The sequence below is a fragment of the Gadus chalcogrammus genome, chromosome 19, assembly GCF_026213295.1.
Source record: "Gadus chalcogrammus isolate NIFS_2021 chromosome 19, NIFS_Gcha_1.0, whole genome shotgun sequence".
NCBI lineage: Eukaryota > Metazoa > Chordata > Actinopteri > Gadiformes > Gadidae > Gadus > Gadus chalcogrammus.
In genome coordinates this window covers 4,581,891-4,606,890 of record NC_079430.1, presented here as the reverse complement: position 1 = coordinate 4,606,890, position 25,000 = coordinate 4,581,891, and the positions used below count along the sequence as shown (strand labels likewise).

At 42.4% G+C, this 25,000-nt stretch overlaps 1 protein-coding gene across 1 annotated transcript in view; it reads left to right on the top strand.

Annotated features, from left to right (window-relative positions):
- The window catches only part of cntfr (ciliary neurotrophic factor receptor), a 79,791-nt gene that overhangs the window by 13,752 nt on the left and 41,039 nt on the right, over window positions 1–25,000 (top strand). The window lies entirely within an intron of this gene.

The following is a 25,000-nucleotide window of genomic DNA, read 5'->3' as shown; positions in this document are numbered from 1 at the left end:
TTACTATGCAGACCAATTCTTGACATCTTCTTACGGTTGTGTGTGTGTGATGGTGGGGGCGGGGGCGGGGGGGGGGGGGGGGGGGGGGGGGGGGGGGGTGTATGTGTAGGTGTATTGACCTGTATGTGTAGAGGAATGTACATAAACTCCCATATATGAATCAATATCTATACCTCCCTTTCAGTCCCAAACGTAACATATACACACAGAACACAGAATTGCGCCTTCACAGAGGAGAGGAGAAGGATCAGTGTTTCCCACACATTGACGAGACTATGGCGGCCCGCCATAGTCTAATTTCGGCCGCCATAGTCTCTGCGTGCACATGAATTATTATTATTATTAAAAAAAAAAAAAAAAAAATTTTTTTTTTTTTTTTTTTGCTCAGGCGAAGTTTGAAGACATACACCCCCCCCCCCCCCCCCCCCCCCCCCCCCGTCAACAATCGCTCCATACCCCCCCCCCCCCCCCCCCCCCCCCGTCAACAATCGCTCCATACCCCCCCCCCCCCCCCCCCCAGTCAACAATCGCTCCATACCCCCCCCCCCCCCCCCCCCCGGTCAACAATCGCTCCATACCCCCCGTACCCCGTCAACAATCAACAATCGCCCCATACCAGTCCCCTTTTCCCCCCCCCCCATAGTCTCCAAAATTTCTGTGGGAAACACTGAGAAGGATAATATAATATATGTGGCTATCCAGGATAACCAACATCCTTATACAGGGGAAATTGAAGAGGCATGACAGCATCGTCATCCAAACACACATCCAACTGCATTGACACCTCTAGGATTTGAGGTTTGTTAAATCCCCCAAGAAAGGGGCGCGGCCATCATGTTTAGCGACGTACCCATATGTGCCCTCTGGTGTATGTTTGTGTTATTTGTTTATCTCTATGGGAGGGTCAGATGACTATCTCAAAGACCAGGTATCGCCTTTTTTGTGCTCTGTCTTGTGTGGTCACTATGATGTCACTATGAGGTCACAGATCTGATGTCATCCTGACTTTACTATACTGTCTCTCTCTATAAGTCACCACAAAACTTCCTTATTCATTACCCTAATTGAACTTCCCTCTTCAACGTCTCCCATATGAACATTTATCTCAAATAAGTCGGCCGTAAGTCACTTATGATATCATTCCTTTATTCCCTCCCAGGACCAGGGTTTGCTCAGTGGCACTACAGCAGTATCTCCCAGCGTTCCTCGGTGCAGGTGCAGAGTGGCCAGATTGTCCTCTCTTTCACAGCGGAGTAATCGAGTTCAAGTGAAGACTTTATTGTCCCTTAATGGGAAACCTGGTTAGCGTCGGAGCCCAGGTGATGAGCGTAACAGACACAGGGTTCAGAAACACCAACGGCAGATTGAATAAGGTGCGGAAACACACACACCAGCATGGACGCTTTATTCATTTATTAGTGCCGGGAGAGGAGGAAGCATTGTCCACGTCTGCCGTTCATCTGTCAAGGAGAAAGCTTTTCATTTGGAGCATCCATTTCGCTGGTGGCACTTTTTATCTAGTGCACCAAGGATCTCTCAAGTCTTTTATTCCAAAGTATTTTACTCGGTCTGAGTCCTTGTGGAGCGATACTTGTGGTTAACCCCAGTGACTCCCTAATAAGGACGCCCTTGCTCTTAGCGCTGTGCGTTTAGCATCGTGCATCTAGCATTATGTAATTGAGTTTCTATGACTTGATTGCAGAGATGGGCTTGGTGCAAGAGGACTTAGGCAGATATTGTTTAGTTTTCGGCCACATATGAACATAAGGACTGGGTCCAGACTTCAGCCAGCGGTTCATCTATTACCCTCACTGTCCAGACCACCATTAGCTAATTCGCTTACTCTCCCTCCCCCCTCTCCCTCCCTTCCTCTCTCTCTTTCTCTTTGTCTATATCTGTATCCCTCTGTGTATCTATCTGTCTCTCTTTATACATCTTTATGTATACATATTTCAATCTGTCTATGTTTTTCTTGTAGTCTTTTATCTCCCCTGGCCTCTCATGATGCTAGAAGCTAGCAGTAGCATTAGCCTTCCTAGCATGGTGTTGTTGGATTGTTGGCAGGATGCTAGAGACTAGCTTAAGCATTAGCCTGCCTAGCATGGTGTGGTTGGATCGTTGACAGGATGTTAGAGGCAAGCTAAATCATTAGCCTGCTTAGCATGGTTTAGTTGTGTTGTTGACAGGATGTTAGAGGCTAGCAGTAACATTAGCCTGCCTAGCATGTTGTTATTGTCTTGTTAATAGGATGTTAGTGTCTAGCGGTAGCATAGATTTGTTGTATTGTGGAAGGTGCTAGAGGCTAGCAATTTCGTCAGCAAGTCAAGCAAAGTGTAGTTGTATTGTAGACAGGATTCTAGAAGCAGCGGTATCATCAGCCTGCGAGCCGGTCTAGCATGCTAGCTGGTCTAGCATGCTAGCTCTCCCTCTAACACACGGGACATTTCTGAGCCCATCCAACAAACACCATGCGCTCATCCATCTCCCCTCTTCCCCTTTCCTCTCCTCTACTACTCTCTTCCTTTCTCTTTCCTCTCCTCTCTCTTCTCTGTCTGTAGTGGTTCATTGATTTTAGACCTCCTTCCTCTCTTTCACTTAGAAACACTCACACACAAACACACACTCGCAACACACACACACACACACACACACACACACACACACACACACACACACACACACACAAACACACACTCGCAACAGACACACACACACACACACACACACACCACACACACACACACACACACACACACACACACACACACACACACACACACAAACACACACAGCGGCTCTAATTGCGATCAATTAGGAAACTTCAGAAGGCCTGAAACAGGAGAGAGAGAGAGAGAGAGAGAGAGAGAGAGAGAGGGAGAGGGAGAGGGAGAGGGAGAGAGAGTAAATGAGCTAATGACATCTGGTTTATTGATGAGTCTATTCAGATAACCATCTGCTCAGCAATGGAGCGAGGCACAACATCATAGGGTTAGGGGTGCTATTCCCTGTTCAGAACAGAAGGTCGAGCAAGGCAGTAACACCGCAGGGTTAGGGGTTTGATTCCCTGTGTGGACCATCAGGTAAAGCAAGGCACTAAGGGCTTAGGGGTTCTATTCCCTTTGTTATGTTTATATCACTGGATTGCATTTCTTTTTGTAGCTTGGTGACGATGATGTCACAGGGAGAGGAAACAGAGATGGGTCTGTTTGTGTGTGTGTGTGTGTGTGTGTGTGTGTGTGTGTGTGTGTGTGTGTGTGTGTGTGTGTGTGTGTGTGTGTGTGTGTGTGTGTGTGTGTGTGTGTGTGTGTGTGTGTGTAGACGAATGCTGGGGAGAGATGGGGGGAGTGATCAATACAAGGATGTCAAGAGGTCTGCTACTGAGAGAGACAGGTAGAGAGAGATTGGGAGAGAGAGAGAGAGAGAGTAGGGTGAGAGAGTGGAGTGAGAGAGGTACTGATAGACAAGGAAAGCTGGTGGGGGGGGGGTGGGTGGAGATGATAAGCCAAGAGGAGAGGATTGACGGAGAGAGAGGAACAACAAGGCCAACAGCACCTAGCGCCAACTCTACGTAGCAGCTAGCCCTAACCCTAGCCAGCAGCTAGTTCCAAACCTAGCCGGCAGCCAGCACTAACCCCAGCTTGCAATTCAGCTCGTGCTAACCCACTATCTAGCAGCTAGCACTTACCCCAGCTAGCAGCTACTGAGCACAGCTAGCAGCTAGTGTTATACCCAACTGGCAACTTGTGCTTCCCCTAGCTAGCACCTAATTCTTACCGTAGCTAACAGCTAAGTGTTAACCCTAGAAAGCTGTGTTATTGTCACTGAGCGACAATAACCTCAATAATAATGCAATAATACAATAACAATGTTAAGCATGAAGAATATAATAAGGATATTATAATACTACACATTAAAGTTTTTTTTGTTTAAAACGTTAAAGAACTCCGTCCCTTTCCTTTCATAACGTCAAAGTGCCTTATTGGAGCCGCTTGGCGTCACAACAGAGGTCCACAGATGAGAGATGGTACACCAACGCCACAGTGTCTGTGGATGTGTGGCGCTCAATCTGGGCACTGTTTGTGATGGCCGAGACTGGGTCAAGAATCTTGGACGTTTAACGCCTTGATGCATTTAATTAACATTGCATGCAACATCGCTCGTTGCATCGCTCATACAACAATGCGTATAACATGGAAAATAATCTTCACAAAGTTTGTGTGCGATTTTGCTAAATCTCATAGTGTTGAGACAGCGACCATTAAACTAAAATGTTTTTTAATTGTGATTTTTCAAAATATTATTTTGTTTAAATTATTTTGGTAAGGTATTTGTTGTGAATAATCGTTTGTCCGACCCACTGTGGCTCCAGAGTGGGGCTCAGCGTAGCGGTTAGCTTGTTGCTAGCCCAAGTAAGCATGTTGCTAGCTGTGGTTCCAGATGCATAATTCAAAGAACATAAAGATGAATACAAAAGAATTGAAGAGTGACAGGCCATTATGAATATTAAAACAGGATGACCTCCTCCCACTGCTCAATGATTTATAGTCCGACAGACTCCTCTCTATTTATACCCCCTATCGCTCTTCTCTCCTGCTCCTCCTCCTGTCCCTCCTCTTCCTCCTCCTGTATCTTTCTCTGTGCTGCTCTCCTCTTCCTCACTCTTTACGCTGCCAAGACTGATAGCCGGGAGACAGACTTTAAACATATCAACTAGAGGGAGGAGAGGAAGGGAGGGAGGGAGGGAGAGAGAGGAATGTGTTTTGTTAAAGAAGCCAAGTCTTGTGTGTGTAGAATGGTGAAAGAATACGGATAATAGTAGAGTAATTGTAGTGTTGAAACAAATGAGATAATCTTTCGTACTACTGTAGCATTGCCTCAGTATTAGGCAGTAGGTTAACAATATACAGTATATATATATAAATACATATATATATATATATATATATATATATATATATATATATATATATATATATATAGAGGGGGGCGATGTGATAACATGTGGATGATATTATGTAAATAGTTTTGAGTGTGTTATGGCTACTAGTTGCTCAGATGTTTAAGGTTATTATTAAATAAATTCTGTTTTTTTGATTATGTAGTTATGATATTATCTATTTTATTGGTACCAGATAGTAGTTATTGATACATGAGATACATTATTGGATCTCATGAGATGCATGTAGAGGCAGAGAGACAGACAGAGAGAGAGAGACAGCGACAGAGAGAGAGCGAGAGAGAGAGTTAGAGAGAGGGAGAGAGAGAGAGAGAGAGAGAGAGAGAGAGAGAGAGTGGGAAAGAGAGAGAGAGAGAGAGAGAGAGAGAGAGAGAGAGAGAGAGAGAGAGAGAGAGAGCGAGAGAGACAGAGAGACAGAATAAAGGTGTTTTATTAATAACTAAGAGTTATTATTGCATATAATAGAATGAGAATGAGGTGAGAGTGCTGTGTCAGCTAGATTTAAGGCGGTATTATAATTTATAAAAGATTTTAATTAGCTACTTCAAAGTTCACTGCACAAGCAAACACGGGCAGAAGTTACAAATCATTAATTCATTATTGAACGAATGACTAAACACAATTCAGAATTAATGAAGGAGGTGCATTAAAACAGGCTCAACTAGCGGGTGAAATAGGGAAATATTTGCTCATACATGCACAATATCAATATACATAGATTTATATATATATATATATATATATATATATATATATATAAATACTCTTTCCTATCTTCTCCTCTCCTCTCTCTCAAGGTTAGGGCTCACAGGAAAAGTATCACGTTTCACTAATGCATCAGGACAGGAGTCACAAACACACACACACACACACACACACACACACACACACACACACACACACACACACACACACACACACACACACACACACACACACACAAACACACACATGTATAAACACACACACATATGGGCACACACACATAAACACACACAGACATGCACGCGCGCACCTGAACGGATCAGTCCGGCTTTAATGCAAGACCAGCATCCTCTCCCTCTCCTCCTCCTCTCCATTACTCTCTGTTCTCCTCGTATTTTCTCCTCCCCTCTCTCTTGTCTCCCTTGACTAATCAACCCTTTCTCTGTATTTATAAATTCTATGTCTACTGAATGATTTTGAAATGAAATGACATAATAACTATTCGTCTGGTTGCCGTGGCCACCCCGGAGATGCTCAAGGTGACCTTGACGTTGTTACCGTAGTGACAGGTATTTGATCTCTTAGTGATGTTCACCCTGACTATGGCAGTGTGTTATTTATATATATATATATATATATATATTTAAATAATATATTTAATATATATAGTATACAGATGAATTGTGATGTCAATAAGAGCAGGCTGACCCTATGTTACAGACGGATCATATTCCCTCTTCAAAGACATGCTCTCTCTCTTCCTTTCTCTCTCTCTCTCTCTCTCTCTCTCTCTCTCTCTCTCTCTCTCTCTCTCTCTCTCTCGCTCTCTCTCTCTCTCTCTCTCTCTCTCTCTCTCTCTTCCTCTCTCCGGCATGAACAGGCACACACACACATACACAGACACAGACACACTGGAAATGCTACTCAGAGAACAGGTCCTCCATTCATCTAGGATATACTCCTCTATCCTCGTATCCTTATCTCATCTACCCTAGATTCTTCATCTCCTTTACCCTATTCTCCTTATCTCCTCTATCCTTGTCCCTTCATCTCCTTTACCACAGTCTCCTTATCTTCTTTACCCTAGTCTCCTTATCTCCTCTACTCAAATCTCCTCCAGCCTAGTATCCTTATTGTCCCTGCCCTAGTCTCCTATTCACATCTACCCTCTTCATCTCCTTTACTCCAGTCTCCTTAGCTCCTCTACCCTTCTACCATATTACCCTACTCCCCTAGTACCCTATTACCTATTATCTCCTCTCTCTAGTCTCCTTGTCTCCCCTCCTCCTTTCCTCTAGTCTCCTGATCCCCGCTCCATCTCATTATGATACCAGTATCATTCTGCGTTAATGACCATCTCATTATGATACCAGTATCATTCTGCGTTAATGACCATGTCATCTTCTATCTCAATTGATATACGCACACATAAGACCCCCCTGATGGGGTCTAGACCTGGTGGTGCTACTGACTTTAGGGGGTTTGATTCCCTGATGGTGTCCAGACCTGGTGGTGCTACTGACTTTAGGGGGTTTGATTCCCTGATGGTGTCCAGACCTGGTGGTGACTTTGGGGGGTTTGATTCCCTGATTGGGTCTAGACTTGGTGGTGCTAGTGACTTTAGGGGTATGATTTCCCCTGTGTAGTAGCCTAATATTGTCTTTCACAATATTATAATTGTATCATGCATATTTTAATGATAAGCAAACTGTTATCTTAAAAATAAGAATGAAATCAAGAAGAAATTCAAGACCTCCGTTTTCAGGCATCCCATCCCATATTAAAGTAAGATTCAAGAGGAGATCTCCTTTAAAACACATTAACATCTCCCAGTTAAAAATGAGCACGAGCCAAGACCAAAGAGAGATTTGTGCATTTTTCCTTCATCTCAACTGTCAGATGTTCCTGAGGAATTACCACGGTTCAGTCTCACAGGGATCAACTATAAGAAAAATGAGAGATAGTGCAAGCTCTCAAACTATTCTCAATACGAGGCCAACAATCGGACACACTTCCTAAAATTATGCCTCAGTTACAAATCTCATTACCACTTTCACATCATCTTACAAGATTCTCTTAAAGGCAAACGCTTCATGCAAATGTGATGCACCAGATATATGGTTTATTCACATCACGTATGCACAACTTACAAAACCGTTAGTTCATTTTGCACAGAATACATGTCATTAAAAGTACACGCCGAGTTTGGTAACCATTGAGTACATGACTAAAACTTCTCAAGTGTGTTTCAGTAATGAGCTGCAAAAGCAACGGTAAACGTCATGTCAAGGAAAATAACTAAATGAATAGTAACTCAGCCCAATAAATGCTCACAGGCAACAACGAGTGTGTTGACAGAGGTTTCCAATTAACTGGAGGAGGATTTGAGTTGGTTTAATTGAAATAAGGAACTAATAGTGCTTTAATGTTTGGTGACGTCTTAAACAGATTGTTGAGTGTTGATTCTCATTTTTACGGCTTATTCTAATTACTACAGTGTGGAGTGTGTAAGGGGGGTGAGATGAGGCTGCACACCTGTTGTGCATGGAGCAATCAAGTGCACAGGTTGAAACAGCCTTCACCACAGCACCAGAGAGATTTCAGCCATGGCAGCATGAAACCCTTGCTCTGTGCATCATTGTGCAAAAAAACATTTTCAACATCACCTCACTGTGTGCTGGTCATCAAAGTTGACCAGTAAAAGCCAACTAGGTGTGGTGTAGCAATGAACACTTATACTTACAGTTTATTAATTAAATTCTTTATTGTTTTTCATATGTCTCGCTTGGGTTACCTTCTCATATATTGCTTAAGTTGCACATTTGAGAGGAATAAATCAGATAAGGAGGAGACACAGTAATGTTGGGTAGGGGTCATACTTCTCAGATCTGTCTCATGAGAGCCTCAGACTCGTCTCACGTTCTTCTCTTTACTATAAACGAGACATGAATGAGATCAGGGGAATACAGAGATCTCTGTTTATCCTATTTCTCAAATACTGATCAAAGGAATATCTCAGTTAACATCATTTGCCTGAATGATGTCTACTAATTCATCTCTTTTCATCTCTTCATTGCTCCTGAGGGACGCTTGGGAGAGATATCTCAGCAAAATGATCACAGAACGATTGTAGAAGCGAGCAACAGATAAAGCAACAGATTCTTTCCCATGTTGTTCAATCTTAATTATTTTCATAAGAAATGGACCAAGAAGAAAGACACCAACGATCTTCAGATATATTTAGGTTAATAGCAGTTTTTCAAACCTTTCTAACAGCAGTTATGAGGATCCTCTACTGTATCCTGTGGCCTCTATTCCCACAGACCAGCTGAAGGTCCTCATTCAGATTTTGAGGCTGCATCAACCTTGTTTCATAATTCCAGTGTGCATGTGTGTGTCTTCATAGTTATGGGTTCTATCCCAGCGCAGCTCAGAGGGTAGAGCAAACTACTGTCACTGCAGGGTTAGGGGTTATATCCCCTGTGTAGCTCAGAGGGAAGAGCAAGGCACCAATACTGCAGGGTTAGGCGTAAGACATTTTCAACAACACCCTCCACCGAATGGCAGATAAATCATAGTTCCCTTCAGAGCCACGTCAACAGAGAAAGGTTCTGTCCAAACAGACGAGACATTCATGTTGTTAAGTAAACAGCACCACTGCTCGCCCTGGTTTCCGCTTGTGGTGTTTATCTAAGAGCTAGCAGCTACCACCCATGTCTCCTTAGCCCTAGCTGTAATATGAGCTTTATTCATCATCTGCACATTACACCGCTGGGAGGGAGCTCTTCTATTTGGATGGCCCAAGGAAACTAGCAGTTCTGAGAGGAAGGTCTTCTGTTGTGCTCGCCTTAGGAAGCTAGCAATGTTAAGATGCAGGTCTTCTGTTGTGATAGCCCTAGGAAGCTAGCAGTGCTAGGAGGCAGGCCCTGTGAGGAGGTAACATTGACCGATCGTTCTGAGTTGGGGAATTCCAGCTGTGCCACTGGAGATTTACAGCTCAGAGAGAGAGAGAGAGAGAGAGAGAGAGAGAGAGAGAGAGAGAGAGAGAGAGAGAGAGAGAGAGAGAGAGAGAGAGAGAGAGAGAGAGAGAGAGAGAGAGAGCTTACATGCTAATGTAGCATGTTGATGAGGACAAGGTGTCCCTCTTCTCCATGATATCACCTTTATGGCCTACAGCCAGCCAGAGTACGGGGTGTCTGAACCCTCAGGCTCAGAGATCAGAGCCCACTTAGGCTGCGTTCACACTGTGAGCCGCGGTGCTCAATTCTGATTTATTGCTGGGATAGATTTTTTTTTAAGATTCCAGAGTGAACCGGTCACAGTCCGAACTGACCTGCATGCGCAAGAGAACAATAACAAAGACGTCACACGCAGCGCTCTGTCGTACGGAAGTAAACACGGAGGCCCATGTAGACAATGTTTATGGTTTCGTCCACAAGTTGATGAATTTGAATGATTCGGAAAAGAGACATTTAATATATTGTTTCAGAGGAACGAAACAAACACAAGATATCCGCTTTGCAAAATTCTGTTTGACGTTAAAGAGGCATATTTCCTAGCCTGGGAACCAGATGAATCTCGGCGCTCATCGAGGCATTCACAGAGTGCCAGCCGATTATTAAGATCAATTACTAATTAATGACCACCAACACAAAATTCTGACATGGTGGTGTGTGAACGCAGAACGCTTGGTTCAAACGTGCTCCATTCTGGTTTGTTCAGATCCGATTCTATTGCTTGGCTCGTCACCCTATGTTTTAAACGTGGCCGGTATCAGATTGCAGTGTGAACTGGTCATATTCCCAACTGCGACAAGCATGCACATGCGCAAAGAACCATAAAAAAGACGCACACAGAGAAGGCACTGAAGAACACATGCAGGCCGCATGAACACAACGTTAATGGTGTCGTTTATAAACTGTGGGGCCGCAATGTGTTGACACGGTGTGTAAATGGTCAAACTGCTGCTGTCATTTTTCATCATCTGGTCGTTTTCTGTTAAATTTCTGAAGCGTCTCAATCCGTTTAAACAAATTTGTTATTCTGATAATGGAAGAAATGTAAACTAGAACATCACAGAGGATTGCTGTGCTGATGCCGGCGGCCTTCGGCTCCACTCATCGGTACGATGTCAGGCTGTTACAGCAGAGCTTCATGTCGCCTTAAGGTTTCCAAAGACACGCAGCTTCCATAGTATGGGAGTAGCCTACAAATAAGCCAGTTTAAACATTGAATGAAATTGCACAGCAGGACTTGTGCTATCAGACAGAAAACACTCGGGCACTATTGTGGGTGACAAAGGAGGAAGAACAGGAGGAGGAGGAAGAGGAGGAGATAAGGAGACATTTAGAACTGTGTTTAGGCAACACAGTCTCACTCCGAGAACGTCAAATACCGACTGTTGGCAAAGGCCCTTTAGCGTCGGTGACTGACGGGAAAGGTACCCTTTTTATTCGCTCGGTGACGGTAAAGGTACCCTTCGGCGTCTTCTGCATACGGAATGGGGGGTGCCTCACTACGTCTCTAATAGACGATGTGAGCATCTTTCCTATTGGATAGTTTTTTAGGATATTCTTCTGTGAAAATGGCGGACATACTTTTTATCCTGGGTGGAAAATATGATATTTTAGAATAGTTACACCATTAAAGTGTTTATGTAAACATTTTTAGCGAGAAATGTGCATTTTACTTTCATAATCGTCGTTCGGCGAATGTGAAGGATGTTTGGTTTGATAGATATGACGAAGAATATTTCATCGGGCGATAATGGCCGGCGTACAGGCATCCCGGGCTCACGAAAATAGGTGACACTGTCACGTTATTTAATCTATTGAAACGTGATCAGGTACACGTATTTTCTAAATGTTCGTGTCAAAAAGCAATTTTTCAAACTCATGCATATCAATTGGAAGTATTTGTCGTGATTTGTCACTAAGCACGACTTCCATCTAAGGTTCTGTCCGGGAGCTTTCTCCCTATTGTCCCTTAAGGAGCTCCGTACAGAACATTTATTGTTAAAAATTGTCTGTGATAACTAAGAATATGACAGCTTTTCCAGTCTCACCAATATGCGCACAGATCGCACGGTTTGACACTTTCAAGATGCGTGCAGTAGCCTACATACGCCAAATGACCATTTCGTGTGCATACGATACGCAAAACCCAGCATTAACTACTGTGGAGGGCGGATACGTCCATTTCGCGTGCATATGTGCATATGATACGAAAAACCCAGCATTAACTGAATGGGAGATGCAATATTTTAGGACAGATTCACCATTTAACGTGTTTCTAATGACATTTCTAGCGAGAAATGTACTTTTCCCTTGAATAATCCTCAGTCAGTGAATGTGTATGATCTTTATTAATCTTTATTATCTGAATGGGAAATGCAGCTCACGTGTTTCCTGCTTTTGTGTTATTAAACCGTTACTTTATGTAACTTTTAATGATATCATCTTGTTAGAAACACGTACGTTTTCGTGAACACTGGATTACGTCGCATTTCAACATAAAATAGCGTGTTATACACACACACACACACACACACACACACACACACACACACACACACACACACACACACACACACACACTGCATTTCGCTGCCAAATAAATAAATACTAAGGCAGAATAAAGAATAAATTAATTCATTATCATTCAACTTCAACATGCGTTATTACAGTATAGTGGTGGAGGGATGACGTGTGTTGGCCAACCCGGAAGTGAGCGTCGCCCTGGGTTCCCTTGACAAAAAGCCAACGGGTTTTTCCATTTGATTTTGGATTATTGCAGAAAAATTAGCATCTTTGAAGCACCTCCTCAAAAACTGAAAATAAATAAAAATAACTGTGCTCCAAAGAAAGAAATGTAAACCAATGCATTCCGAATGGGAGTGTTTCTCTCCGATTTTTCCATGCTACACAGAACGAAATGTAAACCCATGCAAATAAAGACTTCATGGTCATAATAATTTAAATATCATTAATCTCCTGAGGGTGGTATTCTATTTTTTTCAACGGGGCTGAATCCAGTCACTTGACCGTCATGGTTGCTATGGTGGTTGCTATCCACCAGCCCCTCTAATCCTTACATGGCTCTAAAAACCACGCGGCAAATGAGCTGCCGTAATTTGTGTTGTTTTTTGTCGTAAACTAGTGTCCGATGGTTAAAAAATAGACGGATATTCCAAGGTATCCTTAAAAGGCAGCTTGGATATTTTCTGCAGTTTAGACTTCTTCTATAACCTATTTTTGAAAGCAAAACACCAAGCTCATTGATTTAACGAGGCAGGGTTATTTGAAAATAATTATTAAATAAATATTTGTGAGAGGTCATTCCTTCTCCTGAGTTTTCTTCCTATTTATGTCTAGTGTACAACCCTACTGTCCACAAGCATCACCCCCCCCCCTCCCCATATGGATTTGGAGAATTGTTGCCACGTCCCAGTGGTGGAGGTATCATATATATGAAAGAGGGCATTCAATTATACTACAATGATCAATTAGGAGGCCGAAGCCCTAAAGGAAGTGATGCAATAGGTGACTGGGTCGACGACATTTAAGTAAGCTTTACTTTGAGGTCTCTTATATATCAAAGGGGGTCTCAAAGGACGCATACGCTTCAACCTGTGGCTCCGGTCCTACAGGAAATGACTCAGCAAGTGCTCCATCTCGTTGCACCTGCACCCAGCGGCTCGCTTGCAAGATTTTGGCCTGAAGTTATTCCCAGACCTACACCGTAGCCATCCAACCTGCATATCTGAGAATCAGGCCTCTCTTTAATAATGACAAAATGTATGAGAGAAATACACATTAACTTTTGACTCATAAGCGGCGTGGTGCCGGCTCCTTTTGACCTTTTGACCCCAGACTTCTGGGGGAATAGCTGAATCAATTCATTAGTCAATCAAAAGCATGTAAAGAGGGAGAACAAGGTGTCCTTCAACATCTACGCTTCCAGGCGATTGCAACGGTGCCACACATGAGCATATTCGAACATGTTTAATGGTAGTAATTAGCTGTCGAAATTGGAGGCCTTAATCAATAATGAGCAGCTATTGATTTGCTTCCCGATAGAAATTTGTGACAAATGACATGTTATTTAGCCTCTACACGTTGAGTTGAGTCCAATGACACCAAGCATGACACTCTAGAAAATGGTAACATGTATTTTACATGGTACACCTAGGTCTAGGACATGATCTCGGTGTAGCAAGAGGGCGAGCTTGATCTCATTGGACTCAGCTTAACGTGTAGATGCTAAATAACATGTAATTTGTCAAAAATCTCCATCGGGAAGCAAATCTATAGCTGGTCATTATTGATAAAGGCCTCCAAAATCGACAGCTAATTACTACCCTGAAACATATTCAAATATGATCATGTGTGGCACTGTTGCAATCGCCTCGAAACGTAGATGTCAAAGGACACCTTGTTTGCCCCGTTACGTAACCGGGAAGATATTTTCATACTTCTAATGAATTGATTCATATTTTAAGGTTCTCGGAGTGAGACTTTAAGCGGCTGCAGCAGAAGTGTTGAGACGAAAGATGATATCAAGACATTTATAGAATATTCACATTCACATTATGATTCTTCGTCATAACATCCGACCAAACATCCTTTACAGTCACCAAGCGAGGATTATGAAAGTCCAGGCCCCCCCTTCCGGCACTCAAGGTCCGACTGGGCCAAGTTTAGGGCAGGAAGGGCCCCCCATTCCGGCCCTCGGGGTCCGACCGGGCCAAGTTTCGGTGCGGGGATCCCAGTTAGGCCTTAGAATAAGGTATTCAAATTTCAGGGCGGTAGGACCTTCCTATCTCAAAAACTGTTTTTCCACCACATTCTGAACCATTAGGTCTTGCAGGTAACACATCTGAGGGGCTTTGTCCTTTAGGCCGAAGCCCTAAAGGAAGTGATGCAATAGGTGACTGGGTCGACAACATTTAAGTATGCTTTACTTTGAGGTCTCTTATATATATCAAAGGGGGTCTCAAAGGACGCATACGCTTCAACCTGTGGCTCCAGCCCTACAGGAAATGACTCAGCAAGTGCTCCATCTCGTTGCACCTGCACCCAGCGGCTCGCTTGCAAGATTTTGGCCTGAAGTTCTTCCCAGACCTACACCCTAGCCATCCAACACGCATATCTTAGAATCAGGCTTCTCTTTAATAATGACAAAAAGCTATTAGAGAAATACACATTCACTTTTTGTTATCTCATAAGCGGCGTGGTGCCGGCTCCTTTTGACCTTTTGACCCCAGACTTCAAAAACGTGGCCACAGGCCAGCTGTGACTACACACCTTAAGCCACAAATGTACACCTCCATCCCACAAAAAATGGGGACTAGAAACTAACCTCTGTCTTATGTACATTTACCGTACTGTGGGAGGTCACGCCCCTTTTCCGGCCTTTTCGAGATAGCTAGGGATGCTAAAATGTTTACACACATTTCCCGGGGCCCCGAGAACGACATATCCGAGATTTGGAGTTCTAGCCCTTAGAGAAAAAAAGTTTTCCCAAATGGACTGTAATTGGACAAAGCCCCTCAGATGTGTTACCTGCAAGACCTAATGGTTCAGAATGTGGTGGAAAAACAGTTTTTGAGATAGGAAGGTCCTACCGCCCTGAAATTTGAATACCTTATTCTAAGGCCTAACTGGGATCCCCGCACCGAAACTTGGCCCGGTCGGACCCCGAGGGCCGGAATGGGGGGCCCTTCCTGCCCTAAACTTGGCCCAGTCGGACCTTGAGTGCCGGAAGGGGGGGCCTGGACTTTCATAATCCTCGCTTGGTGACTGTAAAGGATGTTTGGTCGGATGTTATGACGAAGAATCATAATGTGAATGTGAATATTCTATAAATGTCTTGATATCATCTTTCGTCTCAACACTTCTGCTGCAGCCGCTTAAAGTCTCACTCCGAGAACCTTAAAATATGAATCAATTCATTAGAAGTATGAAAATATCTTCCCGGTTACGTAACGGGGCAAACAAGGTGTCCTTTGACATCTACGTTTCGAGGCGATTGCAACAGTGCCACACATGATCATATTTGAATATGTTTCAGGGGTAGTAATTAGCTGTCGATTTTGGAGGCCTTTATCAATAATGACCAGCTATAGATTTGCTTCCCGATGGAGATTTTTGACAAATTACATGTTATTTAGCATCTACACGTTAAGCTGAGTCCAATGAGATCAAGCTCGCCCTCTTGCTACACCGAGATCATGTCCTAGACCTAGGTGTACCATGTAAAATACATGTTACCATTTTCTAGAGTGTCATGCTTGGTGTCATTGGACTCAACTCAACGTGTAGAGGCTAAATAACATGTCATTTGTCACAAATTTCTATCGGGAAGCAAATCAATAGCTGCTCATTATTGATTAAGGCCTCCAATTTCGACAGCTAATTACTACCATTAAACATGTTCGAATATGCTCATGTGTGGCACCGTTGCAATCGCCTGGAAGCGTAGATGTTGAAGGACACCTTGTTCTCCCTCTTTACATGCTTTTGATTGACTAATGAATTGATTCAGCTATTCCCCCAGAAGTCTGGGGTCAAAAGGTCAAAAGGAGCCGGCACCACGCCGCTTATGAGTCAAAAGTTAATGTGTATTTCTCTCATACATTTTGTCATTATTAAAGAGAGGCCTGATTCTCAGATATGCAGGTTGGATGGCTACGGTGTAGGTCTGGGAATAACTTCAGGCCAAAATCTTGCAAGCGAGCCGCTGGGTGCAGGTGCAACGAGATGGAGCACTTGCTGAGTCATTTCCTGTAGGACCGGAGCCACAGGTTGAAGCGTATGCGTCCTTTGAGACCCCCTTTGATATATAAGAGACCTCAAAGTAAAGCTTACTTAAATGTCGTCGACCCAGTCACCTATTGCATCACTTCCTTTAGGGCTTCGGCCTCCTAATTGATCATTGTAGTATAATTGAATGCCCTCTTTCATATATATGATACCTCCACCACTGGGACGTGGCAACAATTCTCCAAATCCATATGGGGAGGGGGGGGGTGATGCTTGTGGACAGTAGGGTTGTACACTAGACATAAATAGGAAGAAAACTCAGGAGAAGGAATGACCTCTCATAAATATTTATTTAATAAATTGTTTCAAATAACCCTGCCTCGTTAAATCAATGAGCTTGGTGTTTTGCTTTCAAAAATAGGTTATAGAAGAAGTCTAAACTGCAGAAAATAAAAACATCCAAGCTGCCTTTTAAGGATACCTTGGAATATCCGTCTATTTTTTAACCATCGGACACTAGTTTACGACAAAAACAACACAAATTACGGCAGCTCATTTGCCGCGTGGTTTTTAGAGCCATGTAAGGATTAGAGGGGCTGGTGGATAGCAACCACCATAGCAACCATGACGGTCAAGTGACTGGATTCAGCCCCGTTGAAAAAAATAGAATACCACCCTCAGGAGATTAATGATATTTAAATTATTATGACCATGAAGTCTTTATTTGCATGGGTTTACATTTCGTTCTGTGTAGCATGGAAAAATCGGAGAAACACTCCCATTCGGAATGCATTGGTTTACATTTCTTTCTTTGGAGCACAGTTATTTTTATTTATTTTCAGTTTTTGAGGAGGTGCTTCAAAGATGCTAATTTTTCTGCAATAATCCAAAATCAAATGGAAAAACCCGTTGGCTTTTTGTCAAGGGAACCCAGGGCGACGCTCACTTCCGGGTTGGCCAACACACGTCATCCCTCCACCACTATACTGTAATAACGCATGTTGAAGTTGAATGATAATGAATTAATTTATTCTTTATTCTGCCTTAGTATTTATTTATTTGGCAGCGAAATGCAGTGTGTGTGTGTGTGTGTGTGTGTGTGTGTGTGTGTGTGTGTGTGTGTGTGTGTGTGTGTGTGTGTGTGTGTGTGTGTGTGTGTGTGTGTGTATAACACGCTATTTTATGTTGAAATGCGACGTAATCCAGTGTTCACGAAAACGTACGTGTTTCTAACAAGATGATATCATTAAAAGTTACATAAAGTAACGGTTTAATAACACAAAAGCAGGAAACACGTGAGCTGCATTTCCCATTCAGATAATAAAGATTAATAAAGATCATACACATTCACTGACTGAGGATTATTCAAGGGAAAAGTACATTTCTCGCTAGAAATGTCATTAGAAACACGTTAAATGGTGAATCTGTCCTAAAATATTGCATCTCCCATTCAGTTAATGCTGGGTTTTTCGTATCATATGCACATATGCACGCGAAATGGACGTATCCGCCCTCCACAGTAGTTAATGCTGGGTTTTGCGTATCGTATGCACACGAAATGGTCATTTGGCGTATGTAGGCTACTGCACGCATCTTGAAAGTGTCAAACCGTGCGATCTGTGCGCATATTGGTGAGACTGGAAAAGCTGTCATATTCTTAGTTATCACAGACAATTTTTAACAATAAATGTTCTGTACGGAGCTCCTTAAGGGACAATAGGGAGAAAGCTCCCGGACAGAACCTTAGATGGAAGTCGTGCTTAGTGACAAATCACGACAAATACTTCCAATTGATATGCATGAGTTTGAAAAATTGCTTTTTGACACGAACATTTAGAAAATACGTGTACCTGATCACGTTTCAATAGATTAAATAACGTGACAGTGTCACCTATTTTCGTGAGCCCGGGATGCCTGTACGCCGGCCATTATCGCCCGATGAAATATTCTTCGTCATATCTATCAAACCAAACATCCTTCACATTCGCCGAACGACGATTATGAAAGTAAAATGCACATTTCTCGCTAAAAATGTTTACATAAACACTTTTAATGGTGTAACTATTCTAAAATATCATATTTTCCACCCAGGATAAAAAGTATGTCCGCCATTTTCACAGAAGAATATCCTAAAAAACTATCCAATAGGAAAGATGCTCACATCGTCTATTAGAGACGTAGTGAGGCACCCCCCATTCCGTATGCAGAAGACGCCGAAGGGTACCTTTACCGTCACCGAGCGAATAAAAAGGGTACCTTTCCCGTCAGTCACCGACGCTAAAGGGCCTTTGCCAACAGTCGGTATTTGACGTTCTCGGAGTGAGACTGTGTTGGTTTAGGACTAGATTTGTTTATCTAAATGCTAAATCGTTTTTTTCTTTGCAATCTCACTCATGATTACTCTCTCTCCTTCGCGCTTTACTTCTTTCCGTCCTGTACTCTCTCTAACTCAGCCCCGCCCCATCTTCTACCTTTCTCCCTCTCTGTGTCTCTGTTTCCATCAGAGAGAGAGAGACAGCTGATAGCTGGAATGGACTGAGCTGCACACACCTGCCCTCATGCTCTTGTTGTTTTTGTTGTTCTTGTCTTCGGTGCCAAGCCGCGAGTCTCTGTCACCACGTTCAGAACCAGGGGAGTCTGGCATCTCCATGGTTACCTAAGAATGAGAGGTTGAGGAGGAGAACTCTGGTGCACACAGGGATAAAGAACACACATAACTGAATCTGCTTTCTCATGTATTGATTAATTTATAGGACAAAGCTCTTCAGAATGAAACCCTTATACCGATATCCTTTACCAAGGTGCGTGTGTGTTTGTGTGTGCATGCATGTGTGTTTGGGTGTTTTAAGAGGCATCTAGCTAACAGGTTGTGTCATGACTAGATAGCGATGTCATTACTACGAGTGTGGCTTAGAATAAGATGATGTTGAAAAATACTCTCTCTCTCTCTCTCTCTCGCTCTCTCTCTCTCTCTCTCTCTCTCTCTCTCTCTCTCTCTCTCTCTCTCTCTCTCTCTTCCAATTCAATTCAATTCAATTAGCTTTATTGGCATGAATGATGAAACACTTTTGCCAAAGCATCTTACAAACATTGAAAAAAACTGTCAATGAATGATAATTAAAATGAACCACGATAACAATGCACAATGAATCTGTTCTCTGCCTGCAGGAATGATAGGACTGCACTGATTGGGTCATGTTTAAACTGTTTCGTGGTGATGATTAGGATAAACTTTGTGGTGATGATTAGGACAAACTGAGATACACATGCTCATATATTGCATTTTGTATGGAGAATATCATCCCTTGTAAGCGCGTTAAAATGTACCATAACAAAAACCAAATCGGTCAAAAGTCAAATTTGTAATATTTGCAGTTGGGGGTCTTTCAGTCAAAAAGGACAAAGACATAGTTGGATGAAGTCGTGGCGTAGCGTGGGAACATGAGAGTGTGCACCACCATGACGTGGAAAATCTATCGGACGTGAGTCAGGCAGAAATCATCTTCATAGAGCATTAAAGTTTCATTGATGTGACGTTTAGTCACATATATTCACGCTGTGTAATTTAATGCTGATGAAATAACAGCAAGTCGAATAACGTTAGCATAATAGGCCCGGCCTTTGGCATAGGCGGAAGAGTAAAATGCGTAAAAAATTTTTTCCATAGGAAATATTATCAAAGCCCACATCAAAATAACTACATAGCCATTTAAATAGGCCAGGGTTTCAGGGTCATGTTTTGTACAATGATATTCATATTGTTTTTATAATTACTTTTAAATTCAGTTCCATGATGTAACAGTTAGCACTCTGGACTTTGAATCAAGGGATCCGAGTTCAAATCTCAGGGGAACCTAGTTTACTGCGAGCACCATCTTCCAATATTGAGGATATTGCCCTGCCTTCATTTGTACTTCTGTTCAATAAATCAGATGTGATCAATACTAACATTTTCTGACAAATGTTCTTATTGTAAGTCCCTTTTGATAAAAGCGTCTGCTAAATGAACATCAAGTGTTTTTATTTTTCGAAGTTAGCAATTTATTAAATATTCAACAGATATCCACACTCGGAATTAGAGTGAAACAGCGTGGGAAAATAAAGACTTGATTTGTGACAGATTCACCGGTGTGAGTCTGATTGTCTAGCGGTGTTTAGCTGCTAGGGAGACGGTCGGGCAGCAGAACTCCTCTTTAGAGCCACCATTTGGTCAATGTGTCTACACTGAAATATGAATGAAAAACCTTGAAAGTCCTGTAAGGTCAGAAATCTTAAGGAAAAGTGTGCATGCACTTGATCCCATGCACCTAGCCTATAGCCACCATTCAAATTCAACCCCATATTTTGACCAGTAGGCTTTAAGGACCAAATGACTTGAGTAACAATCTTGAGAACTGGATGCGGGACGTTTTAACTAGCAGGACACAGAGAGTCAGGGTAAATGGATCTCCGTCTCACCATGTTTGCTCCCCTACTGGCTTCCAACAAGAATATTTGCTTTCACCCCATTATTTATCCTCTACACACAAATATGTGTCAGAGCAGGCTGAACATAAGAGCATCTTAAAGTCAGCAGATGACTCTGTAATTGATAGTCCACTCCAGGACGATGAGACCAGGCACGTCCCGGTCTTGGACCACTTTGACAAGTGGGGCCCTATCTTACATCCGGCGCAATTGACTTTCTAGACTGTGTCGTTGCTAGTTTGCTAGCGCAGAGCGTTCTTTTCCCTCCACTGCCACTCGCCTGTAAATTAGGGAATGATCTTGCGCCCCAAGGGGCGGTTCGGCGAAAGGAGGAGGCGTGCTCTGGGGCAAACGTTCCCTGTTGCTATTTTTGGTGCAGTTTCAGAAAACAATTGCGCCACAAACCAGGAAATACCTGGTTTAAAGTCAGTGGCGCGTTGTACAGATGCTATTCTAAGGGCGCATGCATAATGTTGCCTATGCACCTCGCGCATACACTTTGCTTCTCTCATCTACCTAGCCACACATTCTTGGTAAATTATTTGGGAAAGAACAGCTGATACAGAGGTAACAAGTTGTACTTTTAAATCAATGCATCTGCAAACACCGTACAGCAAACATATTTTCTTGACACAGATATTGTGTACAAGCCCATAACTTTTAGGAGTAGGAGTATTTGATGTGAGAAAACATTGTTTTACTGCGAGTGAGTGTTAAAAAGAATGAATGAGTGCGCGCGCGCGCGCGTGTATGTGTAAAATAATTAATGAAAGCGGGCGCGCGTGTGTGAGTCCATCTGTTTAAACGCACGCAAACTAAACACGTAATGCATAATACAGTCCATGGCAATGTATATTAACGGGGGTGCACATGCATATTAGGAACACAATATAACGATAATACATACAATACTGGTAAGAAACTATGTTTGTTAATGTATTGCATTTATCATTTAATAGAACCGCATATCATCTGTGTGTTTAGTTTTCTTTGCCGAAATTTATTTGAGGACTCAGTGTATCTGAAGTTGTGGAAGAAAACGCTATTCTATGTGTGAATTAGGCCATATTATTTGGACATAAACTGAGCCATTTGAAGTTTGAAATTCATGTGGTCATGCATCTGTCTCATCGGAGATCGCAAATGCGCTGTCAAAATATCAACTTGTCAGGTTCAAATGCGCTCATGGCTCTTAAAAGGGATGGGAGATGGCACTCTCATTGGTTTATTGCACGTTACGCCCAAACCACCCCTACGGGTAATTAGGCTACTTCAGACCAACCCTTTTTAGATTTGGGCCAGGCGCAAGAGTAATTTATGCGCCGGTAAAATAGCAAGATCGCCATAGAACCGCCCGAATTGGTGCAATCTTAAAAAATATCAGACATTTTTTGACATATTGATGGCTCCTTTTGGAAAATGATTATCATCAGATATCGGCCAAGTTCGGCGCTGCAACCATTGTTGGCGGTGTTCCTTTTCCAGTATGTTGATACAACTCTGCATGCAGGGTTCCTGTTCCCATTTGGAAAAGTCTTGGTTAGCTGATAGACCCATACTTCACCTCTTTAAAGTCTTGGGTAGATGATGGACCTCAGAATTCAGTACTGCAAAGTCTTGGCTAGCTGAAGGACCTCAGAATTCATTACAGTTTAACACAATATGAATTATAACTGAATCTGAATCTTTGATCCTGGTCCTTATTTGAATGTCTATTGGAATGTTTATTTTGATCGTGTATAAAGCCCTTCCTGCTATCTCGTTTAGTTGATTTACAATCAAAATGTCCAGTGTAGGTGGTTGTATGTATATGTCTTTGTGTGTTGAATTTTTCTTTTTACTAGTGTGGATTATATTGCTGAGTTTTCCATTATTTTTTAATTATGTAGATCTTGGCATTTTTTCAAGTTCAAATCAGTTCCCATGTCTGACTTAAATTGCAAAGGATGTCTAGGCTCTGATGTAGACCTTCTTTTGAGGGGGAAATCAGCAAAGAGTAAGCGTTTCACCTGTGTGTCTGCCGGAGTAACACCAGGGACTACATATCTTCGTAGCACTTCTGCCACTTAATTTAGATATTTATATTGAAGATGGTTGGGCTCATAATGCAGCCCTCTCACCAAAAAACTAAACAGTTTAACATAGCTGGTTGCTGCGCTTCCAATTTTATTAGCAGATTTATTATTATTATACCAATATGACATGCCAGTGATCTTTAAAGAGTCCTTTGTGCCAGATGGAATCAGAAGCTTTCTTAAAATCCATGAAGCATGTATACATATTATTTGAGTTTTTGATGTACATGGGCATTTATTAAACTGATAAGGTTTGAAATATAGTGGATTGTGCAATGTTTTTGCATGAATCTGATAAAACTTTGATGGAGGACATTTTGGCAAGGAGGAATAAGACTGCAGGGTACCGTTCCCATGGCGATAGTGACACAGCTTCCTCTAGTTTATGGGATAACATTTGTTTCCACTATTGAATATAGACGTTCTAACCCATTATTCCACATTTCAGGACCGCCTCCCCCACTCTTAATTTAAACAAAACTCGGAATATGTAACATTTCAACTAGAAAATAGCTAAAAATTACCTGAATAATAATGTGATTTCATAAAATGAAATCCCATTCTTTAACTGATATATTCTGCAAATCAATCAATTCAACATTTTCTAATTTAGCTGTATTTGTTTTCAGTTTCCTTGGTATTTCCTTATTGGTGTTTGATAGAGTTAGTCTGAACAAAATTAAAATGTGATTATTATTTCATTGTGATTATACTATTAATTTTGTACCAGGTCAAACCAGGTATTATTTTTAAATATTTAAACGCCTCTGTCCCTGATTTTGTCGCTCAGCTATTCATTGCTTTTTGGTTTTGTTCAGTGTTTTCTTGGGTCCGTCTGTGGACTCTCTGTATTCTGAACACCCTAGTGGGCTTAGTGAGGGAGAGGATTGTTGAGGGAGAGAGTGATTTGGCTGGGGTCTGATAAGGCCGGTTAGGGCTTGACTGCGACTGCACTGAAAGAGTATGAGACCATGTCTGTGAACAGAGCTGTGGCTAAGTTATGAATACTAACTGTACGTTATTGATTCCCCTATAACATGGCCATTCACAATGTGGAGACTAGCAATGTGTGTGTGACAGCGAGAGAGAAAATTGAGAGAGAGAAACACATCTATGTAAATGCACACGGTCTATAAAGCAGAGGTACTTGTCACTTAGTACTGCGGTACTTGGAGTAGCACGTGTAGCGCCGTCTTCCTGTGCCAGCGATGCTTTTAACAGAAATCCCTTAGTGAGTTTGTTTAGTGAGTAGAACGTGTTTTATCGTGTTTAGCTCCACCATGCAGGGAACATCTAGAACTGTGAACATATTGATAACAGTTGGCCGACATATTGACATAAACAAAACTGTGAACATATTGATAACAGTTGGCCAACATTCTGATAAACAACACAATCCTCCCTTCCCATGTGTTCCTCTCCTTGTGTGTGGTTGTGTGTGTGTGTGTGTGTGTGTGTGTGTGTGTGTGTGTGTGTGTGTGTGTGTGTGTGTGTGTGTGTGTGTGTGTGTGTGGTACTCATATGCATGCATGTGTGTCTGTATTTTAGCCATCTGTGTGTGTGTGTGTGTGTGTGTGTGTGTGTGTGTGTGTGCGTGTGCGTGTGCGTGTGTGTGTGTGTGTGTGTGTGTGTGTGTGTGTGTGTGCCTCCCTCTCTCTCTCTCTCTCTCTCTCTCTCTCTCTCTCGTTGTCCTTGATATATTATGGGATGTATTTAGGTTTGTGTTGCAGTGGTGGCAACTTGTATGTGCATGCGTTTTTGTGTGTGAGAGAGAACGAGAGACTGCATAGATGTATATAGATTGTTATTGTATTGTTACTGAACTGGTTTGAGATGGATAAGACTGAACTGGTTTAAGATGGTGTAGACTGAACTGGTTTGAGATGGATTAGATTGAACTGGTTTGAGATGGATGTGACTGAACTGGTTTTAGATGGATTAGACTGAACTGGTTTCCGATGGATGAGACTGAACTGGTTTGAGATGGATGAGACTTAAATGGTTTGAGATAGATGAGACTGAACAGGTTTGAG